At 38.4% G+C, this 19,575-nt stretch overlaps 1 protein-coding gene across 1 annotated transcript in view; it reads right to left on the bottom strand.

The window, feature by feature from the left end:
- Nucleotides 1-19,575, bottom strand: part of ARFGEF1 (ADP ribosylation factor guanine nucleotide exchange factor 1) — a 129,047-nt gene that overhangs the window by 83,857 nt on the left and 25,615 nt on the right.

Here is a 19,575-nt window from a genome sequence, read left to right on the forward strand (position 1 = left end):
ATCAGGGCTTGAAGAGAGTTTGCTTCAGGTTGGCCTTCAACAGTAGAATCGAGAAGTATAGTTGACCCTTGAACAAGGTGAAGGCTAAATTATAGTCAGCCCTCCACTTCTGCTGTTCCTCTGTATCCATGATTCAACCTACCAAGGACTGTGTGCTACTGTAGTATTTACTACTGAAAAATATCCATGTACATGTGAACTCACGCAGTTCAAATCTGCACTGTTCAAGTCTCAACTGTAAACTAATTAATTCTCAATTATTAAAGGAAAAAAACCCAGAAGAAACAAAATTCTAAAGTATCAAATTAAGAAATAGTATACTCAAATTCAAAACCACTTGGTAATTAACTGTGAAACATTTTCCCATTAAAGTCAGACTCATTACAAGGATGATCACAAACAGCAAAATAGTTCTGACATTGCTCTGGAAACACTAGACGATGCAACTAGACAATACCAGACGTGATAATAAAAGTCCTCACTCTTGAGCTGAAATAAGACAAAAACCAGACGCTGGATTTGTTTGTTTTAAATATGTAGTCATAACACTTTATTACTGAAATTCTTTCAGGAATCATTGTCTCTCTAGCCATTAACTTGCCCTATCCTTTCACAACCATTTTTATACAATGTTTCTAAAACCTTAGAAACAACCACCATATTATATATAGAAGGAAAAGGTTAAAAATTGGAGGAAATAGGTCAGTGTAAATTAGCATAAAAAGTATAGATTTTAAAGTATTTTAAAAGAAACACAAGTTTTACTCCTTTCGGGTACATTGTTACTGCAAACAAAGTACATTAAATTACCAGAACAGTTAATAAGGCACAGGACTTGTTTAATGAGCAGGAAAGAATGATTTATTAAAAAAAAAAAAAAAAACAGCTGATCACATGCAAGTTATGTACCTGGTTCCCCAAGTATATTCAATATTCTGTCTCATAATATGATTTTCATCAACTTGCTGAGCAGTTTTCTTTTCCCCCACTGACAGTACAATATAAACTTCAAAATGACATTTATACAGATTTCAAGAAATTCTATTAAAATGCATATGTATGATACATGTGATTTACATCTACCTCTCATGACATCACTTCACTTCTCATGACATCACTGTCTTACTGCTTACAGAGCAACAGCACTTACTCACTCAAAGCAAATTGATAATTTAAGGAAGTGAAGTGAAAGTTGCTCAGTTGTGTTTGACTCTTTGTGATCCCATGGACTATACAGTCCATGAAGTTCTCTAGGCCAGAATACTGGAGTGGGTAGCTTTTCCCTTCTCCAGCTGTTATTCGCAAACCAGGGGTTGAACCCGGGTCTCCCACATTGCAGGTGGATTTTTTACCAGCTGAGCCACAAGGGAAGCCCCAATCTAAGGAAAAGTGAAAATGAAGTTGTTCAATCTTGTCCAACTCTTTGCAACCCCATGGACTGTAGCCTACAAGGCTCCTCCATACATGGGATTTTCCAGGCAAGAGTACTGGAGTGGGTTGCCATTTCCTTCTCCAGGGGATCTTCCCGACTCAGGGATCAAACCCGGATCTCCCGCATTGCAAGCAGACACTTTTTACGATCTGAGCCACCAGGGAAGCTCCCAATCTAAGGAAAGACAAAGCCAAATGAAGAGTTTGTAATAAACATATTAAAACTTACACGTCCAATGTACTGTCTCCTTCAGAGCAGTAACTGTGGGAGGTTATGCTTCGATTATCATAATACTGCCAGTATTCAAAAATATTTGTGGAATTCATTGCCTGCAGTTCTTTCCTGCCTGCTTCCTTCTTTTAAATGAATAATCTCATAGAAGGAAAAAATCTCTAGAAAAGGAATCAAATTCTAACCACCAATTAACCACAAGTGGTTTGGAGCCAAGCATGAAGAATGGTATGTGACCTCAAAACAAAAGTTCTTAACTTCAGTGCTTCTGCAAACCATGGCAAATTGTCAGTTTGCAAGCAGTGTTTTAGAAAAAGTATGTAACTCTCATTAGATTCTGAAAGAAGTCTGTAACCCAGACTATAAAGATGATATAGGATTAATTAAAAGCAGTAATTTGGATCAACAATGACTAAAGACGACTATACATGTAAGCAATTTTAAACAAAACATTTCTAAAATACTACGTAAATATAAGGGATCACTTTGAAAAATAACAAAGTATATATATTCTGTTAGGTTTACTTCTTCAAAGCCAATCCTATGACTTTAGCATCACATTTCAAATAGTTAAGGATTAAACAAAAATACAGGCATTAAATAGAATGTTACAGTATTTACGGAAGAGAGAGATAATGGCTTGAACAAAAGCTGTGACACCAGGGATGAGTAAATGTGATTCCATGGACATCGTGGGAGGAAAAACAATGAAACAATCTCATTTATCTAGGAGGAGAAGGAGCAAGAAGAGAAGATGGGGCTTGCCTAACTGGATAATAAAGGTACCACTAATTTAGACACCAAACAGTTTTCTCCCTGTGCAGTAGTTGGGGTGAAGGTGCACGGGAGAAGAGGAGGAAAATTTTGGTCGTATCTTGTTTTAAGCAATGGGGATGTTCAAGTGGCAGTATTCAGCGGGCACTCAGGTATATGAATTTGAAGATCAAGAGACAACGTGAAAGACTGTATTTTCAAAAATAGTCACTATTTTATTTTCCACCCCCACATGCCCTTCTGCAAAGTGACCTTGCACACCTCACCAAGAGAAGACAGTCTAATTTCATCCTTCTTACATATGGCTGGCCTCGGAAATTCATTCCTAACCAATAGCATACAGTGGAAGTGACAGGGACCACCACCAAGATTCAGGTCAGAAAAGGCCAAGCAGCTCCTGACCAATTCTCCTGGAATGCTGGGTCTCCAGACACCCACTCATGGAACACAAAGGCCCTGATGTGGGAAGTCCAAGCCACCGGGAAGCTGTATGTAAGTTGTTCAGTCAACAACACCAGTTGAGCCCAGCTTTCAAGTCATCACAGCCCAGGCACCAGACACGCTGAGTGAAGAAGCCTCCCGAGGATTCCAGTTCTCTGTCATTCATGTCTCCCCCAGCATTTGTGTCTTCTCACCTGAGACTCCCAATGCTGTGGAGCAGCAACATGGCTCACCTGAATTCCTGGAACACAGAGACTCTCAGCATAATCAAATGGTTGTTGAGTCACACCACTAAGTCTTGGACTGGTTTATCATACAGCAATAGGTAACTGGGCCTCCTTAGAAAGGGATAAGGAGGCGGGAGGAGACTGGGATTTGAAATAACTTTGGCAAATGGGAGAAACAGCTAACTGAGGAGCACACACACACAAAAAGAAAACCTGCCAGGAATGTGGAAAGTTCCAGTGGATTCTGAGCAACTGGAGTCCAGGTGGTTAACAGGTATAAAAATGCAGCCTGGACTTCTACCCTTGTAATAGATTTAGCAGCCTCCTCAGGACTTGGAGGTCCTCTGCAAAATTCATTTACAAAATTATGACTAAATCATATATAAATAATTGATAGCTATGAAGTACAAAGTAATTTAACACAAAAGACCAGTTGAAGTTTCTTTTTAGCACCCAGAAAACAGAAAGATAACTTTTTCTTACACTACTACTCTCACCACCATCTTCCTTCCAATCTAAAAGCAGCAGAAAGATCTTATACTGTAAGATTTTATCAATCACCATAGCTTACAATAAAAACTGACACAGCTATCAATGCAATAATTTAAGTACTCTTACACAGCTTAGAAAGTTTACTGATTATGTATGTGTAATCATTTTGCCCTGAGCTAAGCTAAAATTTACCTTGCAGTCTTCTATAAAAGGAAACAAGCACCATAAACCAAACTGAGCAGTCCTTTATACTACCAAATTTCCTGCTGAATCCCAAATATATGTTTTTGTATCACAGTCAGAACTAGATAGGAGTGGCTATTTTCTGAAATATGAAGGGAGAAGAACAGATTTTCATTCATCCTGCCCTCTCCACGGAAAGCCAGCAGAGCCCCATTTAATACTATTGCTCCAGTGTGCATGTGTGTTTAGTCGCTAAGTCGAGTCCTGCTCTTCTGTGACCCCAGTGATTACAGCCTGCCAGGCTCCCCTGTCCATGGAATTCTTCAGGCAAGAATACTGGAGTGGGTTGTCATTTCCTTCCCCAGGGGATCTTCCTGACCCAGAGATCAAACACATGTCTCCTGCATTGACAGGAGGATTCTTGACCCACTGAGCTACCTGGGAAGCCCAATATGGTTCTGGAGGATGTGTCAAAAAGAAGGGCAAAATTCTGACTGCAAACATTCTAACTGTCCTCAATGGGTTGAATACTGGTGGAATTTTCAGAATAAAGGTGTAAAGTGAAATTGCCACCAAAAAACAGGAGAAGCCACCTAAGGGGGAGAGACGGGATGCTCCCACTTAAATGAAAACTGGACACAAGAGCCACAGTCAGCCTGCTGCTGCTGCTAAGTCGCTTCAGTCGTGTCCAACTCTGCGACCCCATAGACGGGCAGCCCACCAGACTTCCCCGTCCCTGGGATTCTCCAGGCAAGAACACTGGAGTGGGTTGCCATTTCCTTCTCCAAGGCATGAAAGTGAAAAGTGAAAGTGAAGTCTCTCAGTCGTGTCCGACTCTAGCGACCCCATGGACTGCAGCCCACCAGGCTCCTCCGTCCATGGGATTTTCCAGGCAAGAGTACTGGAGTGGGTTGCCACTGCCTTCTCCGATAGTCAGCCTACGATCACTCAAACTTACAATTCCCAAAGTTAACGTTTGAAAAGATTGTTCATTACTTGTAACAGAAAGGCACTATACAACTTTTAAATTTAGACCCTGATTTCTAGCCAAAGATTGCATATACAGTAGACCCCCTTTCATGGTTCCCTTTCTGAAATTTCAATTACCCACAGTCAATTGCAGTCTGAAAATATTAAATGGAAAATTCCAGATATAAACAGAAGTTTTAAACTGCATGACATGCGGAGCGGTGTGATGAAATCCTGTGCTAACCCACACCATTTGGTCCTGTTTGGTCCCATTAAGGGCATGAACCATCCATCTCTTCAGAGTTTCCTGCTCTGACTTATTATCGCTCTTGGTTATCAGGATCAACAGTCACAGATGGTATCACAGTGCTGTGTTCAAGTAACCCGTATGTGACGGAAAAATGGCCGCAAAGTGCAAGAGCAGTGATGCTGGTAAAGAATAGTTTTAGCTTCACTTAAAGTGCTTTCTTTTGGGCTTCCCATCTTCCCAACGCAGGAGATGTAAGGGACATAGGTTTGATCCCTAGAAGCAAGAGATGTGGGTTCGGTTCCTACATTGGGAAGATCCCCTGGAGGAGGAAATGGCAACCCAGTAATCTCTCCCGAGAAATCCCATGGACAGAAGAACCGGGCGGGCTATAGTCCATGGGGTCACAAAGAGTAGGACACAGCTGAGCACACGTGCACATAACTAAACGTGCTTTCTTTAAGTGAAAAGGTGTAAATTCTTGACGTAATAAGGAAAGAAAAAACCTGAAGGCTGAGGTTGCTACGATATTTGGTAAAAACGAACCTTCTACACACAAAATTGTGAAGAAAGAAAAAGAAATTTGTGTTAATTTTGCTGTCACACCTCAAACTGCAAAAGTTACAGCCATAGTGTGTTAAGTGCTTAGTTAAGATGGAAAAGGCATTAAATTTTCACAAGATATATTTAGAGAAAGAGACCATATTTACTAATCTTATTACCTGTATTGCTTTAATTGTTCTACGTTAATTGTTCATAATTTACTGTACTTAAACTGTATCATAGGTATATATGTTTAGGTAAAAACACAGTATACAGATGGTTTAATAGCTACCCACTGTTCCAAGCATCCACTGGGGATTTTGGAACATTCCCTGCAGACATGGCATACTACTGAAATTTAACTTCTCTAATGTACTTAAGTAAATTTTCCATGGTAAATAACCTAAAACTAGGAATGAAAAATTCTAATAGACTGAAACTGTTTCTTCAATGTGTGGTACATCAATAAAACCGAGATTAATGAGAAATGTCTTCTAAGATAATGAAAATTGATTAGCTCACCAAAATCACACAAATACAAACAAGTCTAATAAACAACAAAAATATCTTGTATTTGTGTAGCATGTTACAATTTACCAAGTTCTACATACATATTAATTCTTAGAACAGCAGACAGTACTGCCAACATGTCCATTTTACAGATTAAATAACCTGAATAAAAAACCTGAAGTGACTTACCCAAGATGACAAGAAGGATTTAGAATGATTTAAGTATGACTTTGCTATGGAATAAGCCTAAATCAAAGGACTAAATTTCAATGACATATTAATTTAAAAAGAATATTAACTTTAGAACAATACTATTTTTATAATTTTTCAATGTGCCCATACAAGTTCTAACAAAACAAAAAACACTGTGCGCCTGTTAATTCAGAAATAGAAAAAAAATCATATTTTGAAAATCAAAATTAGAAATGTAATTTGAATAGTAAATATTTCAACTCAATAATTCTTTCCATTTCCAGGCTTCATGCATAAAATACAAAATAAAAAAATCTCAATAGAATTCAGATCAAGTGCCTGTCTAATGACACTAAAGGCATAAATATAGGTAAGCCAAATTTAAAGAAAACTAAGACAAAATAAACTCTTAGCGAAATCATGAATTATGAACATGGTCCTTTAACAGAACTAAATATTTGGACAGAAAGGAATGCAGCGGCCATCTTCGATCAACAACTTGCAGTGGCTACAGTGAAAATCAACAAGAACAGTTATTGTTCTCAGTGTTAACATCCCTACTGGTAAATAAACAATCGACATTTCATAGATTCTGCTCAAAGGAAGATATGCAGAAGCCACACCTATGGGATCATGGAAAGAATACTGCACTTGTGTAAGTCAGGGCCTTGAGTTCTATTTCAACTTGGCTGCATAAGCAAAATACAGTAGCAAGAAATGGGTTAGAAGCCCCAAAAGATTGAGAGTCAAACCCCAGGTCTGCCACTGTATGACCTTTCTAAACTTGAGTTTATAGACTTTTCAAACAGGCAAAATAATATTTAGATTTCTATCTCGTAAGAATGGGGCTTCCCCAGTGGCTCAGCAGTAAAGAATCTGCCTGCCAATGCAGGAGACAGGGGTTTGATCCCTGGGTTAGGAAGATACCCTGGGGAAGTGCACTCTAGTGGAAATGGAAATGCACTCTAGTATTCTTGCATTGGATATCCCATGGACAGAGGAGCCTGACGGGCTACGGTCCGTGGGGTCACAAAAGTGTTGGACACGACTTAGCAACTAAACAACCACTCATAAGAATATGAGCATCTAGGAGCATCTAGGAAGTGTGACGGAGAAGGCAATGGCAGCCCACTCCAGTCCTCTTGCCGGGAAAATCCCATGGACGGAGGAGCCTGGTTGGCTGCAGTCCATGGGGTCGCTAAGAGTCGGACACGACTGAGAGACTTCACTTTCACTTTTCACTTTCCACTTTCATGCACTGGAGAAGGACATGGCAACCCACTCCAGTGTTCTTGCTTGAAGAATCCCAGGGATGGGGGAGCCTGGTGGGCTGCCGTCTACGGGGTCACATAGAGTCGGACACGACTGAAGTGACTTAGCAGCAGCAGCAGGCAACCACCCAAGCTTGATTTTATGAAAGCATTTCATAAATGTATACAAGCATATCTCAGAGATCCTGGAGGGTTCAGTCCCAGACCACTGCAAAACAGCAAGTATCACAATAAAGGCACACAAATGTTTGGTTTCCAGGGCCTATAAAAGTTATGTTTTTACTATACTGCAATCTATTCAGTGTGCCATAATAGCATTATGCCTTAAAAACATGCCCATACTCTAATTAAAAAATACTTTGAGGGAATCCCCTGGTGATCCAGTGGTTATGGTTTCGTGCTTTCAATGCACAGGCACAGGTTCCATCCCTGGTCTGGGAACTAAGATCCTGAAAGCCAGGTGGTGTGGCGCCGCCCCTCCCAAAACAAGACAAAAAATATTTTATTGCTAAAAAATACTATCAATCATTCAAACCTTCACCTTGTGGAGGGTCTTGCCTTGGAGTTGATGGCTGCTGACTGATGAGGGTGGGGGTTGCTATGGCAATTTCTTAAAATAAGACATCAATGAAGTCTGCCACATCAACTGACTGTTCCTTTCAGGAACAGTTTCTCTGTAGCATGCAATGCTATTTTACAGTGTTTTACCCACAGCAGAACTTTCAAAATTGGAGTCAATCCTCTCAAAATCTGCTGCTGCAGATTCAAAATCAACGAAATTTATGTTATATTCTAAATCCTTTGTTGTCATTCCAATAATCTTCACAGCATCTTCACCAGGAATAGATTACACCTAAACAAACTACTTTCTTTTGCTCATCCATAAAAAGCAGCTCATCTGTTAAAGCTTTATCACAGACTGCAGCAATTCAGTCACATCTTCATGCTCCATTTTTAATTCTACTACTCTTGCTATTTCTACCACATCTGCAGTTACTTCCTCCAATGAACCCTCAAACTCCTTAAAGTCACTCATGAGGGTTGAAATCAACTTCTTCCAATCTCCTGTTAATGTTGGTATTTGATCTGCTCCCATGAATCAAATGTTAATGGCATTTAGAATAGTGGACCATTTCCAGAGGTTTTCATTTACTCTGCCCAGAAACATCAAAGGAATCACTATTATGGCAGGTATAGCCTTACAAAATATATTTCTTCATTAATAAGACTTGAAAGTGGAAATTACTTCTTGATCTGTGGGCTGCAGAATGGATAATGTGTTATTAACAGGCATGAAAACATGAATCTCGTTGTACATCTGCAACAGAGCTCTTTGGTGACCAGGAATACTGTCAGTGAATAGAAATACTTTGAAAGGAATCTTTTGTCTAACCAGTAGGTCTCAACAGTGGGCTTAAAATATTCAGTAACCCTGCTGTAAACAGATATGCTATCACCCAGGCTTTGTTGCTGCATTGACCGAGCACAGGCAGAAGAGTCTTAGCATGATTCTTAAGGGTGCTTAGGGCTTTCATAATGGCAAATAAACACTGGCTTCAACTTAAAGTCACCAGCTGCATTAATTAGCCCCTAACTAGAGAGTCAGCCTGTCTTTCAATGCCTTGAAACCAGGCACTGACTTCTCCTCTCTAGCTATGAAAGTCCTAGATGGCATCCCAGGGCCTATAAAAGTTATGTTTATACACTTTATCTATTAAGTGTGCCATAATAGCGTTATGCCTTAAAAACATGTCCATACTCTAATTAAAAAATACTTTGGGGGAATCCCCTGGTGATCCAGTGGTTATGGTTTCGCTGTTTCATTGATACTGAAATACAAGGCTGTTTCACTGATACTGAAAAGTTGCTTTTTAGGGCAGCCACCCTCATTAGTGATCTTAGCTAGATCTTCTGGAAACTTCTGCAGCTTCTACAGCAGCACTTCCTGCTTCTCCTTGCCCTTTCATGTTCTAGGGACAGCTTCTTTTCTTAACCCTCATGAACCAATCTTTGCCAGCGTCAACCTTTTCTTCTGCAGTTTCCTCACCTCTCTTAGCCTTTAGAGAACTGAAGAAAGTTATGGTCCTTTATTACATATAAAATAGCTAGTCAGGACCTAGCACAGGTAACTGTAACTCAATTCTCTGTAATGACCTAAATGGGAAAAAAATGTAAAAAAGAGTGGATTGGGGCTTTCCTGGTGACTCAGCGGTAACAAATCCACATGCTAGTGCAGGAGACATGGGTTTGATCCCTGATCAGGGAAGATCCCACATGTCACAGAGCAACTTTGAGATAAAACAAATTGCTCTTCTTGGAAAAAAGAAAATCATCTTATTCTTGAGTCCTTTTTAAGTCTCCCATTTCACAGTGTACTCTTTCATTTTAACAATTAAAAAAAAATTATTACTGAAAATTCCAAACACATTTGACAGTAGAGGATAATATACTGAATCCCCATGTCCCATTATCTACCTTCAACAATGACCATACTCCATTTATACCCTCCACCCACTTCATGCTCCCCTCCCCAATGAGTTCAGTTCAATGGTACACAAATTCCAGGCATACCATTTAATCTATAAACACTTCAGTATGAAGTTACCTTTAAAATGTCTTTTAAATCATAATTTTAAAAGTAACCATGATCAGTTCAAAAAATCTGGAAAATATAGGAAAGTATAAAGAAGAAAAAAAACACCAACCATGATCCCACAATATAGATATAAATCTAGTTAACACTATACTGTAGAATATTTTTAGAGTAATCTTTTTATTAAAGTATAATATATATGGTGGACGGTATACGAGTTATAAGTGTTATAAGAGTTAATAAGCTCAATAGACTCTCCTTCTATAATAGTAAAGGGTAACTGTCACTTTACTTTGAAAACTCAATGACTTAAACTCAAATGACTTAAACAACTATTTTAATATTATGCAGATACTTAGTTTTGTAAATAAATTGTATATACATTCTTCGAAAATCACAATATAGGGGGTAAGAACTTCACATTTATTGACTATATATACTATCTCATTTAATTCTGTAACTATGAAGGAGGCACTACAGATGAACAAAAGAGATCCAAAGAAACTTGACAACTTGGTCTCAGAGCTAATAACAAAATCCAGATTAAAAATTGCCTATCCGGGTTTTTTTCCAGCATACCATGAAATCTAGCTGAACACTATTAAAAAAAAAAAACAAAAAAAAAACAAAAAGAGAATGCTGGTCCTTCTCTCTTATTCTATGATACTTGTTTTTCTGCTTTTTTATACAATACTCATGGCTACCATAGACAATTTAAACAGTAATATTATTTTTATAAAAGAGTAGCTTAAGTAAAAGAACTACATTTGTGTGCATTACTGCAGAAAGCCTTAGGAGGTCACCAAAGTTAAAAAGAGAGACGTCTAATAACCAAGCAACTCAAGTTTGTTTAGAATTTTGTGCTTATTAACAACTTCTACTATTAAAGGCTTTTATTATCTTTCTAAAACTAAGACTGATGTTAAAAGAGACAAATATATGAACTCTTACCTTATACCATATGCAGAAATTAACTCAAAATGGATCAAATATCTAAATGTAAAAGCTAAAACTCATAGAAAAAAATATAAAGGAAAAGCTTCATGACACTGGATTTGGCAATGATTTGTTGGATATGATACCAAAAGCACAGGAAACAAAAGTAAAAATAAATTAGACTACATAAAAACTAAAAACTGTGCATCAAATAGTATAATCAAGAGAGTGAAGAAGTAGTTTAAGGAATGGGAGAGAATATTTGCAAATCATTTATTTAAGAGTTAATACCCAGAATATATAAAGAACTTCAACAACCAAAACTCTGACTTAAAAGTGGGCAAAGGACTTGAACAGACATTTCTCCAAAGACAAATGGCCAACCAGAACATGAAAAGATGCTCGACATCACTAATCATCAGGGAAACGCAAATAGAAACCCCAATGAGATACCACTTCACAGCCATCAGAATGGCTACTGTCAAAAAAAAAAAAAAAAAAAAAAAAGGGAGCAAGAGGTGAGGAGGTGGAGAAATTGAACTCCTTGTGCACTGTTTGGGGGAATATAAACTGGTATAGCTGCTTACTGAAAACAGTATGACAATCCCTCAAAACACTTAAAATATAATATGACCGAGTAATTTCACTCCGGAGTATATACCCCAAAGAATTAAAAGCAGGGTCTTAAATATTTGTACATCCAAGTTCACAGGAGCATTATTCACAATAACCAAAATGTGGAAGCAACCCAAGTTTCATCAACCGATGAAGGGATAAGCAGAATGTGGTTGACCCATGAGCAATTGAGGGGTTGGGGCACCAACTTTCTCCACTCAGTGGAAAATTTACAAGCAACTTAGAGTCAGATAAGTTGACTGACGTAGCTGTAATTCTTCCAGACCTACGATTCGTCCCTATCCGTGGTTCCAAATCTGTAGGTTCAACCAACTGTGGCTCATGTAGGTCTGTAGTATTTACCAATGGTAAAAAACCACGTATATGTGGACTCTTGTAGTTCAAACCTATGTTGTTTTAAGGGTCAACTGCACATACAGTGGACCATTATTACGCCTGATAAAGGAAGGAAATTCTGACATGTGCTACAAACATGGATTAACCTTGAAGATGTTGCGCTTTGTGAAATAAACCACTCATAAAAAGACAAATACTGTATGAGTTCATTCATAAGAAGAACCTAGAGTAATCAAATTCATAAAGACAGAAAGCAGAATAAACAATAGCTGCTGGGGACTGGGGGAAAGGAGGCAGAGTGGAAAATCTGTTCAGTAGTAATAAGCATTAGTTTTGCAAGATGAAGAAAATTCTGGAGATGAGCTGCACAACAGTGTGAATGTACTTAAGATTATCTAACTGTACCACACTTAAAAATGGCTAAGATGGAGAGTTCCCTGGTGGTCTAGGGTTAGGACTTGGTGCTTCACTGCTGTGGCCCAGGAGTCAATCCCAGGTCAGCGAACTTAAGGTCCTGCAAGCTGTGTAGTGCAACCAAAAACAAAACAAAAAAAAAGGTTAAGATGAAAAATTTTATGATATGTCTATTTTTCACAATTATTAAGAAAAAAGACTCACAGATCATTTGTTTTGGCCAAGATAGAGTAAGCCCTATTCCTTGCCAGTCCTCCCACTTACAACTAAAAAATCCTAGGGTACGTAATACAACACACAAAGGAAGACTGAATGGTACAAAGAAGGCAAAATGCCTCAGGGACCCTGGGACTTTCGGAGCAGCACAGTGAACTCCCTGGGTTTCTCTGAGTCTCCCATACATCCTTAATGGCATGCTGAAGAAGCCTCCAACCTGTAACTGCCAACAGGCACATATCAAAAACAAACAAAAAACACCCTCAAGAAAAGCCCTGTCTCTGTAGCCAAAGGACAGGGAAAAGCAGCCAACAGAACAGAAAACTTTCTGTTAGTATGTGCCCAATTTTAACCAAAGACTAAAGGAAAAAACTACACCTGCAGTGCCAGTGAGCCAAGTTGGACTTATGGTCCCATCTGGTGTCAGTGAGGCAGGACAAATGACCCTGAGCTTTTCCCACTAAGGTGATGTCAGTGGGGCAGTTAAACTCCCAATCCCACAAGACAGCAAAAAGGCAGGATGAAGCGATGCACGGTGATGCTAGCTTGGCAATCCTCCTTCCCAACAGGGATAGTGTCAGAAGGGTCCAGTGAGGGAGAGCTGAATTTCAACTCCCAGCCCAGCAGCAACTAGACAGTGTAAGCAGGCCCTTTGTTTTCATCTACTCTGGTGCTGCCTGAACCTGTGTACACTACACCTAAACTGGGGCACTGCAAAGCGAGCCTTACACAGGATCCAGAATCTCACAACATAACACAGAAACACCCAGAATACAACTGAAAATCATCCATCATACCGAATACCAGGAAAATCTTAAATTAACTTCAATGAGCAAATAGAATTGACAGGTGCCAATCCCAAGCGACACAGATATTTGACTTATCTATCAGAATTTAGGGCTTCCCTGGTGGCTCAGATTCCAAAGAGAATCTGCCTGAACAGAGAGACTGGAGTTCAATCTCTGGGTCAGGAAGCTCCCCTGAAGAAAGGATTGGCTACCCACTTCAGTATTCTTGCCTGGAGAATTCCATGGACAGAAGAGCCCGGCAGGCTACAATCCATGGGGTTGCAAAGGAGCTGGACATAACTTGAGTGACTCACACAAACACACACCACCAGGATTTTAAAGTGGCCATCATTTAAAACAAAAACACAGGAGGGGGCCAAAAGAGTACAGATAACCACGGAACAACATGGGCTTGAACTGCACAGGTTCACTTATATGCAAATTTTTTTTTTTTTTCAATAAATGCTACGGTACTACACTATCCATGTTTTGTTAAATCCATGAACAGGGAACTGTGGATACAAAGGACTGACTATAAAGCCACACATAAAGATGCCTGCACACAGCAGTGAAGAGACTGGTGCCCCAGCCCCCACAATGTTCAAGGCTCAACTGTATATGAAGAAGCCAAGGATGAAATCTTCCAAATGTGGCAAAATGTGCAAACCATAGATTCAAGAAGCTAACCAAATCCAAACAGGATAGGGATTAAAAGGAACCCATGGCAAAACGTATCATAATCAAACTTTACAAAATTAAATACAAAGAAAAAATCTTTAAAGCAGGCTAAAAAAAAAAGACATATTATCTGCAGAGGAACATGATTCAAATGACAGTGGATTTCTCATCAGAAACTAGGGAGGCCAGTATTTGAAGGCAGTGTCACATTTTCAAGAGCTGAAAGCAAAGAACTGTCACCCAGGGTTCCATATTCAGTGAAACTATCAATGAAGGTAAAACCAAAATCTTCCCAGAAAAAGAGAAAAGAAAGCTGTCACCACTAGATCTACCCTATAAGTTCAACTGAAAGAAAAACTGAAATGGAATTCTAAAAATCTGTTCAAGCAACCCACATGAAGGCAGGAAAAGTGACACACAGGGGGAAAAAAAAAAAAAAAAAAGAAGGAATAACAAAAAGCAAAAATAAAAGGCAGAATTAAGTTCTAACATAACAGTATTACATTAAATGTAAATGGTCTAAACATAACAATTAAAGACAGTTTGGCAGACTAGATTCAAAAAGTATGAACTAACTATATGCTATCTACATCAAACTACTTCAAATATGATGATACAAGTAGGTTAAAAGTAAATGAACACAAAAGATATACCATATCAACTCTAACTGAAAGACAGCAGGAATGATTATATCAATACCAGACAAAGTACTGACAGAACAAAAAAGAAAACGACCAGGAACAAAGGACATACATTACATAATGGTAAGAGAGTCCAATACAAGAACACATAGCAATCCTACATGCGCATGCAACAACAAAATCTACAGTATCAATTGAAGACTTCAACACCCCACTCACAGCAGAACTACTAGACAAAAACTTCAAAGATACAGAACTAAACAATACCATTAATCAACAGGATCTGAACTTATAGAACACTCTCCTCAAAAACAGAAGAATACATTCTTTTCAAATGCCCATAAATATTCACCAAGACACTCCATATTCTAGGTCATAAAATAAACTTTGACAAATTTAGAACAGAAATTATACAGAATATATTCTCTGGCCACAATGGAATAAAACTAGAAATGAATGGGGATAACAGTAAATTTTCCAAACACCTGGAAATTAAGTAATACACTTCTAAACAATCTAAGGGTCAAGAAGTCCAGAGTGAAATTTTAAAAATACAGAAACTAAATAAAAGCAAAACTACAACAAATACATTTGTGGAACACAGCTAAAATGTACTGAGAGGGAGATTTACAGTTGTAAATGTTTACATTAGAAAAGAAGATCAAGTGGAAGTTATTCATGGGATGCAACGATAGTTCAACATACCAAAATCTGTAAGACATATCACATTAACAAGATGAAAGATAAAAGCCATATCATTTCAAGACATGCAGGAAAAAATGGACAAAATTCAACATTCTTTCATGGTAAGAACTCAAGAAAGTGGATATAGAAGGAATGTACTCAACATAATAAAGACCATATATTATAAGCCCCCAACTAACATCATAATCAATGGTGAAAAGCTTTTCCTCTAAGCTCAAAAATAAGATAAGGATACCCTTTCTTGCCAACTCCATTCAACATAGTACTGGAAACCCTAAGCTAGAGGTAACAGGCAAGAAAACGACATAAATAAAGGGCATCCAAAATGAAAAGGAAGAAGTAAAATTGTTCATTTCCAGATGACACGCTCTTATATATAGATAATCCCAAAGATTCCACCCAAGAACTGCCAGAACTAATAAAAGAAATCAGTAGTTGCAGGGTACAAAAATCAATATTCAGAAGTTAGCTGCATTTCTATACACCAACAATGAATTATCTGAAAGAGAATTTTCTAAGAAATCAACCCCATTTACAATGACCTCAAAAAATACAATAATCAAGGAGGTGAAAGATCCATACACTGAAAACTGTAAGACACTGATAAAAGAAACTGAACACAAACCAACAAAAAGATACTCCACATTCATGAACAGAAAAAATTAAATATCATTAAAATGTCCACACTACCCAAAGCAATCCACAGAGTCAATACAATGTCTATCAAAATTCTAATGGCGTTTTTCACAGAAGAAGAAGACAATCCTGAAATACGTATGGACTCACAAAAGACCCTGACTAGCCAAAGCAATCTTGAGAACGAAGAACAAAGCTGGAATCATCATATTTCCTGAACTCAAACTATATTATAAAGCCATAGTAATCCAAAGAAGTATGGCATTGGCATAAAAACAGACACACAGATCAAAGAAACAGAATTCAGGCTCCAGAAATAAACCCATTCATAAACTATGGTTAATGAATCTTCTACAAGGATCCAAGAATATACAGTGGGGAAAGGAATAGTCTCTTCAAGTAACTGGTATTGGGAAAACCTGGTGAACCATATTCAAGAAGAATGAAGCTGGACCCTTGTCTTAACACCATACACAAAAATCAACTCAAAATGGATTAAAGACAAACAGAAGACATGAAACTATCAAATTCCTAGAAGAAAACAAAGAGTAAGCTTCTCGACATTGGCCTCATCAATGATTTTTTGAATTTGACACTGAATTTTGTTGCAAAGGCAACAAAAGCAAGATAAAAAAGTGAGACTATATGAAACTAAGAAGCTTCTGCAGAGCAAAGGAAACCATCAATAAAATGAAAGCAACCTATGGAATGGGAGAAAATAGTCACAAATCACTTACCTGATAAGGATTTAATATCCAAAATAGACAAGGAACTCATACAACTCAACAACAAAAAAACAGACAATTCAATTAAAATGGGCACAAGACCTGAATAGAAATTTTTCCAAAGAAGACATACCGCCTACAAGTAAGAGAAAAGGTGCTCAATATCACTGGTCAATCAAATGTGATCATCAAAATCACAATGAGATATTACTTCATATCTGTTATGGTGTCCATTATCAAAACTACAACTGATAACAAATGCTGGCAAGGAAGCAGAGAAAAGGAAACCCCGTATACTGTAGGTGGGAACGCAAACTGGTACAGTGACTAGGCAAACAGTATGAAGGTTCCTCAAGAAATTAAAAATGGAATTATCGTATGATCCAGCAATTCTACTTCTGGGTATACATCCAAAGGAAACAAAATCATTATCTCAAAGAGGTATCTGTTCTCCAAGTTCATATTACTTGTAACAGCTAAGATATAGAAACAACCTAAGTGTCTGTCCATCAACAGATAAATAGACGAAAAAGACATGGCATATAAATACAATAAAGTATCATTCAGCTTTGCAACAACATGAATAAAGCTGGAAGGCACATGCTAAGTGAAATAAGCCAGACAGAGAAAGACCAATATTGCACAGGATCACTTACATGTGGAAAAAATACTGAACTCACAGAGAGGAGCCACAATTACAGGTGGCTGCCAAGGGCTGAGGCAAAGAGGGAAAGCTTGGTAAAAGGGTACAAATTTGCAGTCATAAGATGAATGAAGTATCAAGACCTAATATATAATGAGGTAAATACAGCTGATAACACTATATAGTGTAAATCTGCTAAGAGTAGAACTTAAGTATTCTTGCCAATCAACTTCAGCATTTTTGTAATAGAGAAAAGTTCTCAAATCTCACCTCTCACCTTAAGGAGAAGCAGAATAAACCTAAACCCAACTGTCACTTCACTTTCACAGCTGAAAGAAATGAAGATATGAAGAAATCAATGAAATTGAAAACAGAAAAACAATAGAAAAAATGAATGAAAAAGCTGGTTCTCTGAAAAGATTTCATTAAAACCTCCAGCAAGACTGAAACAAAAAAAGACGCAAATTACCACCAGAATCCAAAAATAAGAGTATCACTACAAACACCAGACATTAAAGGGATTAGCACAAACAACTCTATACGTGTAAATTCAACAACTGAGATCAAACAGACCAATTTCTCAAAAAGGTACAAACTACCACAACTCACCCAATATGAAATAATTTGAATAGCTCTCCAACTGTTAAAGATACTGAATTTCTAGTTTAAAAACAACCACAAATGAAATCTCCAGGACCAGATGTTTTCACTGGAGAATTCTACCAAATACAGAAAAACGGACACCAATTCTCTACACTCTCCTTCAGAAAATGGAACAGGAGAGAACACTTTTCAATTCATTTTATGAAGTCAGTATTAACCTGATGATAAAACCGGACTGCTGTATAATTAACAATTTGGCTAGGTTTTGTCCCTAGTGCTGGAAGGAAGAAAGTCTCTAACCCCTTGGAATTTCCCAGTTAAAGGAGTATCTTTTTTGGAGGGGGGCGGGGTGCAAGCGGGGCCTGCACTGTGCCACATGCAGGATCTTGGTTCCCAACCAGGGATTGAACCCATGACCTCTGCAGTGGAAGTCTCAAAGGAGTATCCATTTTATTCATGATTGGCCTAAGGGCAGTTTCAGGATAGCTGCTAGTCACACTGGAAAGATCAACTAAGATCAGTCATGTGATCTCATGACTGCAGACCGGGTTCAATCGTGTGGCTACACAATCAATCATGCCCATGAAATGAAGCCCCGACAAAAACCCTGGACACCCGAAGCTGGGGGTGAGTTTCCCTGGTTGGTGATACACACTGACGTGGCAGAGGGTGGTGCATCCTAAAGCCACGAAAGCTTTGCAACTGGGGCTCTGCCAGAGCTCACCCCAAGGGACTCTTAGACTGTCCTGATTTGCATCCTTTCTAATAAAACTAAGTGCACGTTTACAATCCTAAGTAAAGCACTTTTCTGAATTCTGTGAGCTGTTCTGGCAAATCTAAGGGAACAGTGGGAACCCCCAATTTGTAGCCAATTGGTTAGAAGCACAAATGGCCTGGACACTGTGGACACTCTTAAATGAGGCATTTTGTGGAGGACAGTGCCCCTAACCTGTTAAATCTGACCTGATCCCAGGTAGGTAGTGTAAGAATTACACTGCAAGGACAGTACAGAAAAAGAAAATAGAGAGCAGTATCACTCATGAGTAAAAATATCAAAATCCTCAACAAAATATTAGCAAATAAAACAACCTGTTCTAGAAACCTGTATGTGCTAAGTCGTTTCAGTCATCTCTTGAGTCTTTGCAACCCCATGGACTATACAGCCTGCTAGGCTTCTCTGTCCATGGGATTCTCCAGGCAAGAATATGGAGTGCGTTGCCATGTCCTCCTACTGGGGATCTCCCCACCGAGGAATCAAACCTGTGCCTCTTATGTCTCCTGCACTGGCAGGAGTGTTCTTTGCCACTAAGCACCACCTCGGAAGCCTCAGCAACCTACAGAAACCTATAGGAAGAATTATACATCATGATCGACCAATGACAAAGTCAACCAATGTAATCTACCACATAAACAGGCAAAAGAAGAAAAATCACATGATCAAATCAATTGATGCAGAAAAAGCATATGACAAAATTCAACATCCATTCATGATTAAAAAGAAACTCTTAGCAAC

Source organism: Bos indicus x Bos taurus, chromosome 14 (assembly GCF_003369695.1).
Source record: "Bos indicus x Bos taurus breed Angus x Brahman F1 hybrid chromosome 14, Bos_hybrid_MaternalHap_v2.0, whole genome shotgun sequence".
Lineage (NCBI taxonomy): Eukaryota > Metazoa > Chordata > Mammalia > Artiodactyla > Bovidae > Bos > Bos indicus x Bos taurus.